The 9,074-nt window shown below is 30.4% G+C and overlaps 2 long non-coding RNA genes across 2 annotated transcripts; both read right to left on the bottom strand.

Annotated features, from left to right (window-relative positions):
* Positions 313 to 5,429, bottom strand: LOC105161609. The gene is made up of 3 exons (XR_002287050.1): positions 5,388 to 5,429; positions 5,222 to 5,308; positions 313 to 597 (listed from the first exon to the last, which is right to left on the bottom strand). It is a non-coding gene; the product is annotated as an uncharacterized LOC105161609 (long non-coding RNA).
* Positions 5,556 to 6,318, bottom strand: LOC110011970. Its single transcript, XR_002287051.1, has 2 exons — positions 6,208 to 6,318; positions 5,556 to 5,766 (listed from the first exon to the last, which is right to left on the bottom strand). It is a non-coding gene; the product is annotated as an uncharacterized LOC110011970 (long non-coding RNA).

Raw genomic sequence — 9,074 nt, 5'->3', positions numbered from 1 at the left:
TTAAATTAATTGCTTTGAACTACAAATTGTCTAATATTTCTCTATTCAACTATGAATTCTAGGGATTGCTTTATTTGGTTCCATACTTGCTTAGTAAGTTGAGCTATGCCATAATGATTACATGAACCCTCATTCATGTGGTGAACTCAGCCACAAGGAGATCAACTATACTTTGATGGTGCAACACTATGTTTTACTTGTTTCTTGCAATTACTACTTTATTGGATCCAGCGCAACAAGTTATTTGATATGCTTGATAAATAATGCTCTCTTTCCACTACTCCTGTTTAAGTCATATAGACATATCTCTAATACTTTGTAAGTGGTGTTGCGTCACATTAAAAATTGAAGGAATATAAAATAAAAAGAGGAACTTGATCACAAAGGCTTTTTCCACTGAAGACCAAAAGTACTACAAACAAAGTATTCTTTATTTACAATAGGTCAAATTTGTCCTAAAGATAATGGATGTCGATGTCCCGAAAAATAAACCGCAAGGCTTTGTGTGTGTCATGAAGCTAGTATGTTATTGTGAAGCAAGTTGACGACTGTATCATTTGGCTAACTCTTGTCGGGATCATCTTCACTAGCATTACCCTGCACATAATCAACAATATCAATATCATTTAAAATATGTAAAGAGCAAAATGCATAATGTATCTATCTGTACACATCTATTACGATTGAAGGCTCTAGAGTTTGTATTTGGTTTTTCAATTATGTGCTTGCCAAAATAACTTCATCTCGTTAAAAACTGTGCGGGGAAATTTAAGAATTGAAGTAGGAGATTCAAACACTCAATTGTTTCGCATTTGACCACTAAAAAGAATATGCTTCTTGACACTATCTAGAACCACATGATAACCTAATGTATCTATCTCTTCCTCTCTACCATTTTTCTAACCAAAGACGCAACCTTTGTCCCTATCTAGTTATCCTCCACCGATTTTTTTTTCCATATTTTAAAATTCAAGAAAGGGTGAAACCATTGCATTTTTTCTTTGTATGCTTCAAATCCAAAAATGCACGTGATTTCTATGAAACCTTCACATTCTCAACATTCTAACTTGGAAGTAATGGGATTATGAACTTTGAGGTCAGTTTAAATGTGAAGAATGCAAGGTAATTCGGAGTTGACGCCTAAAGGGGAGATAATCCTCCACTGTTTTTGTTAATTTATTCCCAAATTATTCATTGTGTTAGGTTTTATCCAATTTGCTTTTTCAAAACCTTTTGATTGTCATACATTTAAAAGTTTTGTACAAATTGTACAGAAACACCATATTTGTCCATGTCGACATCCAAACTTTGCAGGTGTATCATAGTAAAATTTATTGAAAATCACTACTATGCAACCACAAATTAGTTTATTTTTGAACTTCAGAAATAAAATATCATACACTACACGGTAAAGCGGTTGTCTAGATGCCAATCTCATTGTTTATTTTTATATTACTTGTACACCTATCATCTTAAAAGATTTGTTACCACATCTTGGCGACTAGCAATATAGGTAATGCATGTATTTCTTTAAGTATTATCAATACAATTATTTATCACAACAACAAAGTTAATTATACACTTTTTTGGAATTCTAACAAATTGTACAGAAACACCATATTTGTCCATGTCGACATCCAAACTTTGCAGGTGTATCATAGTAAAATTTGTTGAAAATCACTACTACGCAACCACAAATTAGTTTATTTTTTAACTTCAGAAATAAAATATCATACACTACACGGTAAAGCGGTTGTCTAGATGCCAATCTCATTGTTTATTTTTATATTACTTGTACACCTATCATCTTAAAAGATTTGTTACCACATCTTGGCGACTAGCAATATAGGTAATGCATGTATTTCTTTAAGTATTATCAATACAATTAATTATCACAATGTATTTCTTTAAGTATTATCAATACAATTATTTATCACAACAACAAAGTTAATTATACACTTTTTTGGAATTCTAAAGAAAAAAACTTTCATTTGTTCAAAAGTAATAAATCGAATGCACTTCAAACTTCAAAGGGTTCCCAAGAACACAAAAACTGCTTTAAATGAAAATAAAAAAATTTTCATTTGTTCAAAAGTAATAAATCGAATGCACTTCAAACTTCAAAGGGTTCCCAAGAATACAAAAACTGCTTTAAATGACAATAAAAATCAATTAATGGTTTTCTTTGAAAATAAAAATATGTGACTTTTTTAGGCACTTATCCACAAACAAGTAAATGAAATACATCTATATACTTATTAAAATTGCACAAAATATTCAAACTTTGTAAATTTATCTTAAAGAAATTAGTGCATTTTGATACTGATTTTGAAAACATGAGTTGATAACACAAAGCACTTGACAAGAAAAAGTAAATTTTAGTAAAAGAATAAAAAAGAAAACAATTTTTTTTAGAAATATACTATGGTTGATTACTCAATAAAACTAAAACCAATTCTCATATCTAGTATTAATTTGTTCATTAAAAAATATTTATCAAATGTTTGAGATTACGTATATTTACAAAATTCACAAAATCTTCTTAAAAATATTTAATTGGCATCTAGACAACCGCTCTACGCTTTAGCATAGTATTTAATTTCCCAAAGTCCACAAAATAAAACTTAAAGAAATTAGTGCATTTTGATACTGATTTTGAAAACATGAGTTGATAACACAAAGCACTTGACAAGAAAAAGTAAATTTTAGTAAAAGAATAAAAAAGAAAACAATTTTTTTTAGAAATATACTATGGTTGATTACTCAATAAAACTAAAAAAAATTCCCATATCTAGTATTAATTTGTTCATTAAAAAATATTTATCAAATGTTTGAGATTACGTATATTTACAAAATTCACAAAATCTTCTTAAAAATATTTAATTGGCATCTAGACAACCGCTCTACGCTTTAGCATAGTATTTAATTTCCCAAAGTCCACAAAATAAAATAACTCATAGTTGGATAATATAGATTTTTCGATATTTTTCTATGATACACCTGCAAACATAAGATGTTAAACATGAACCAACATGATTTCTGTAAATTCATACAATAATTTTAAATGTATAACAACAAAAAGTTTCAAAACAAGCTCATGAAGAAAACCCAACAAGACGAATTAATCAAGAATAAATTTACAAAAAAAAGGGGAGATTCGTTCTCCAATTTAGGTCTCAACTCTATACTTGCACCATTCACATTTCAACAGCCTCAAACATTCCCAATCCTATTCTTTCCGAGTTAAAATGATGGTCACGTGAATTTTTCTAAGAAATCAGCGCACAAAATTTGGATTTGAAGTTTACAAAGTATAAATTTAATGGTCTCAGCCTAAGTTTACAAAGTATAAATTTAATGGTCTCAGCCTCCTTGATTTCAAAATATGGGAGAAAAGTCGGCAAGGGAGAACTAATAAGGACATTGGTTTCTTTTCGGTTAGAAATTTGACGAGAGAAATATGAAGATACACAAGTTAACATTAGGTTCTAAAATATCATCAAAAAGCATACTTTTAGCGGCCAAAATGTGTCCCAATTGAGTGTTCAAATCCTACTCAACCCTTTTGATTCCCACACAATTTTTAGCAATATAAAGTTTTCCGGCAACACAGAATTTGCAAAACCAAATCCAAAGCCTTCAACCCTTAATAAACGAGTACACATAACCTATAATACTATTAATATGCTTCACTTGTAGAATCAAATATATGCATGCTACATGTGTTAGGCCACCATTTTTAATTGCAGAAAACATACTTTTGGAATTTTCTAATGATGACTCGTCATATCTATCTGATGCTCTTTGGGACTTGAAACATGCTAGACAATTCACAATTTTAATGGCACTTGCAAGACATAGACAATGACAATATTGCTAACAATAAGCTTGCAAATAAAATAATTGCTAATAAATAATATGACATCTCTATTCAATAAAATAATTGCTAACAATAAACATGCTAATAAGGCAGAACTACGAATAAACCAAGACGTAGAAGATAACAACATAAATACATGTGGCATTCTCCAATTCAAAGGCATAATATGCAACAGAAATTGACTGGTAACAAAGATAATAGTAGATAAAACAAAGTAGTAACTTACAATTCACAATTTTAATGGCACTAGCAAGACATAGACAATGACAATATTGCTAACAATAAGCTTACAAATAAAATAATTGCTAATAAATAATATGACATCTCTATTCAATAAAATAATTGCTAACAAAACATGCTAATAAAGCAGAACTACGAATAAACCAAGACATAGAAGATAACAACATAAATACATGTGGCATTCTCCAATTCGAAGGCATAATATGCAACAGAAATTGACTGGTAACAAAGATAATAGTAGATAAAACAAAGTAGTAACTTACTGCTCCTAAAGTAGTAGACTCCCGCCGATCAAAGCCAAAACTTTTTCAAACCAAAGTGCTAGTGAAGGAAGGATCACTAGCAGCTAATTGCAGAAAACTTGCGAAAACATCACTAACCTCTCACACAGACTTACCAATTCAAGGCCAATAGACTGATGGCTTGCAGTCTCAAGTTTGGTTTCCACTATCAACCACCAAATGGGAATCCTATGTGAAAACATGCAAATGTGATTAAATTCCATTACAAGAAGGGAAAGACCCAAACCCAAAAAAACAAAAGAAAGACTAGATAAGCATATGGCGAAGCAAGAGGATAGAAGAATAAAATCAAAAAACATCTCACAATATTCTTGTGTTAAATATAGTGAAGATTTTTAAAATTTCAATGCATGCATAAATCTGAAATGTTTACTTTTAACAAATAAAATTATCATTTCGTATTTAAAGAGTGGAGATATACAGTGTAAACAAGGAAAACACGAGATATGCTAATGACAAACATACATCGACAGAAATTTTCACGAAAGAACTTACAGCTGCTACAAACATCATCATTTTCTCAAAATCCTTTCAAGACCCCATGAAAAATAGTCTCAACACTTCAAATCATTACAGCCAAATGGGGAAAAGAAACAACAAAAGAATTAAAAAGACAAAGAATAACATTGCACTGAAGACGCATGAAAATTTGTAGAAGGAATATCGATCAGTAATAGAACATATACAGAACCTTGAGCCCTTTTCTTTATTTTCTTAGTATCTCAAAGTTTGAACATCTAAAATTTAAAAATGAATTAAGAAAAGGAAGAAAAGGGATGGGGAGAGTTCATACACATACCTTGAAACATAACCTAGGTGAGCAGGAGCCAAATCGTTAGTGAAGACCAGTTTTGACGAGCCTTGTTCAAGGTTTCTGTCTCCCTCTCTGAGAAATAAAAAATTTCAGCAAGAATCCAAAGGAAAAAAAAAAAGAAAATACAGTAGCCCAGAAACATTTTCCTTACATGAATGAGAACAGGGATTGACAAGACAGTGCTCCACTGTACAAGGAAAACTCATTGGCGAAAAACCGAAGGGGAGTATTTTATAGCAGATATAACCAACTTTGCTAAAATTCATGTACTTTTACAACTCTACTTTTATTTATTTGAGGGTTAACAAGAAAGATGCAGTGATGGAAATTGTCTTGATTTTATAATGTGAAGAAAAACGTAGAACATTGAAATTAGGGCAATGAAAAGAGGTTGCCTTGACGGTGGCGGTTCATGTGTCCCCCAAGGGCTTGAGACTTGCAGAACTTGAGGGAACAAAACCTGCACTCGTAGACCTTCCCGGCCTCATATTTTCCCTCCTTAGCGCCGCTTTTCTTTTTCCTGTAGCCTCCTGCAAATATGCCAATTAAATCAACTTTGATCCGAAACTTTTTTCAAGAAAGGTAGAGAGAATCTGAATTAAGATTTTGGGGGGAATTTGTTGATTAATTGAAGATTTGAGCAAGAGAGTTATCAGTTTTATTGCACAAGCAAAATATCTTCGCAGAAGAAACAAAAATTGATATCAAAAGTTTCTGAGAAGCACAAAAACACAAGGATCAAATTCTGAAAACTGTTCCCTTTTCGTAATCCAGGGCATAAGGGAAGGGTAAGAAGATGATATATATATATATATATATATATTATATATTATTGCAGAATTTCAGAAAATTTCATTGACTGATCAATTGTAATCTTAGACAGCAGGGTTTCATCCTTTTCTTTTACTTTTTGCTTAACTTCAAGAAGATGTAATAAAAAAACCGCAGGTACTAAAGACAAAGTAATGTACCAGCAGACGAGGAGCTGTCCTCTGAGGCCTGTATACCATCTTTAGTGTAATCTTCGGGTCTAATGGATTTCCCTCTGGTCTCCTGGAAAAACAAGAACAAAGAGAGAGGAAGTGAAGGAAACTCAATAGTACTAAAGACAAAGTAATGTACCAGCAGACGAGGAGCTGTCCTCTGAGGCCTGTATACCATCTTTAGCGTAATCTTCGGGTAAGTCATTGAGGTCTAATGGATTTCCCTCTCCTGGAAAAACAAGAACAAAGAGAGGGAAAGTTAAGGAAAGTGATCAAAGTGTTTGAAAAGATGAAATCATAACAACTATTAGTGTGTAATATATAGTGGGCCAATCAACGGTATTATTTCTTTCTTTTTTTTTGTTTTTTTGTTAATTTAGAATGCTTATAAAAATTAGCCTCCAACGGTAACATTTGCTTGGAAATTCAAATTAAAAATAAATTTGAGACCGTCTTTCTTGTCTCAGAATTGAAGGATTTTCCGCTAAAATAAATTTGAGAGATTTCTTTCTTTATTTTATTCAGTATTTATCAAAAAAGATATTGAATATACTTCAAAAAATAATATACTTCAATATTTTTAATTCTTTATCCACAAAGTTGTTAGATAATACTGCTGTGAGTGTTGTGAGAGTGATTCTCATATTCTATGCTTATGTATTTATAGTCATATATTTGCAAAAATAACAAAATGTCCCGCTCCGTTTGCCATAACGGTAAACCCATTCAGTATCCGGGTCGGGTCGTCGAGATCCTTCAAGAGTCCTTCGCTAAGCGCCAACCATAAAATAATTTACTAAAATGAAATAAACAAGAGAAAGAAGAAACCCTTAAAATATAGATATATATATACTCATATAATATAGATATATATTATTAAAATAATAAAAATATGTATATACATATATAGTATACTAAAACATTAAATCTGAGCACCAATTTAAATATATATATTTATACCGTTCATTTATGCATAAACATAATTTGTGCAACTTGCAAAAAGGATTAAATTACATGGGGTTACTTAGGTCTAGCAAAAGGATTTTATTTAATTTAGAGATTTGCTATTTTTATTATCGCCTAATTGTTAACTAAATTAAAATTTTAAATTTATGGTTGATATGTTATTTTTTTTAAAAATTTCTATATATATATGACTCAAGAGAAATCATTATTAATAAATTTATCTGTTTCTATATATTTAATAATTGTAGTTTCATCAATATGTTTAAGAAGAATAATTTTATCTCAAGTTGAATTCAATCACTAATATTTGTTCAGATATTTCATCAATTAATAACTGCTAAATCTTGAAAGTGAAAATGCAATTCCTTTGGCTTTCCCTTTAAATTTCGAAATAAAGCTTTAAAAAGAAATAATCGAAGCTTTAAAAAGAAATAAAGCTTTTTCACTCTCGCTTGGTGTGTGTGTAGGATGGGAGGGGAAATTACGAGGTTCGATATGTGACAAAATTCTTTCATCCCCATTAAAACTCTCTCTCTCTCTTTTCTTTTTTTTTTTTTTTAATATATTGGTGAGCACCTCCGAACAATAAAGTGTTAATTCTTGGAATTTATTGAAAGTTGAGTGGTCAAATGAAATTAGGTTAAAAAGCTAAAAGTTTCACGTTAAAACTGTCAAACAAATTGTTAAAAATTTAACAAAAAATTAACGAATTTGATGATGTCATAAATCACTATAATAGTTTTTAATTTAAGAGTAGAGTTAAGTAAATATTATATATTTGCAGCTTGTCTTGAATTACCTCTTGATATACTTATTCTATTAATCATTTAACCTTCTATGGTTCTCTAAGTTACAAAAGATTATATATATATATATATATATATATATATAATTTCTCGCACACTACCCATAAAGAAAAAAATATTTAGGCACATGGATTACAAATCATTCTCACCCTTTTATTTTATATTTTTTTGGTCCACTTATCAACTAATAGTTAAAATTTAATTCTTGAAGGATCAAGCAACAAAGGATCTTCACAAAAAAAAAAAAAAAAAGGATCTAATTGCATCTAGGATTGTGGAATCTAGAGCAATTTTACTCCGACTTTTAAGATACGAGGAATGTTGGAATATATTTAGGAGATGTTAGAGATTGCATTAATTTCTTCTTTATGAATCATACTTTGTTTATGTCCACTATAAGAAAATTTTGAAAGAAGCAGTTCTAATAAAAACAAAGGACCTTGCACTTATATTATACATTTAATTTGAATATGGAGTACCAAAAATTAATATGACCCTCTTATGTACATTCTTCTTTTCTTGCATTAAAGGTTGCAACGAGGAAGACCATGTATTATGTTTTATTATCATATGAGAGTTTGAATAGAAGAAAGATGGAAACCAAAGAAATCCGACTTGGAGAGAGGTGGTGGTCCCGGTTACCGAAGAAGTCTATCCCCAAATAGAAAGCAAGTAATCCGTAGAAATGAAAGCGTGACTAGAGGGCAGATAGACTATTGACGTCAAAGAACGCAAGGAACCACCAAAACTGAAAAGGTACATTAATTAATATTACTAAATGCGTTATTCAGTTAAGTAGATACAAAAGGTGCATTAGTTAATATAAGGCATGGATTTCTTAATTAAGTAGATTCAGAAGATACATTAATTATTATAATTGCATGCGTCTCTAACTGCATATTAATTAGTTAATATTGTGCTCTTAATATATTATCTATTGAAATTTATACTTGGAGCAGAAATCAAATGGAGCACAACTACAAGAGAAGATGGAGCAGAACTCAAATGAAGGGAGAAATATAGATCTTTATGCCACGATTCAACTTCATTCAACTTTCAATCGTATTTTATAGTTTTGTATAG

The sequence above is a fragment of the Sesamum indicum genome, linkage group LG5 (genome assembly GCF_000512975.1).
Source record: "Sesamum indicum cultivar Zhongzhi No. 13 linkage group LG5, S_indicum_v1.0, whole genome shotgun sequence".
Lineage (NCBI taxonomy): Eukaryota > Viridiplantae > Streptophyta > Magnoliopsida > Lamiales > Pedaliaceae > Sesamum > Sesamum indicum.
The sequence above is the reverse complement of the archived record's forward strand: the minus strand, read 5'-3'. Positions and strand labels throughout refer to the sequence as shown.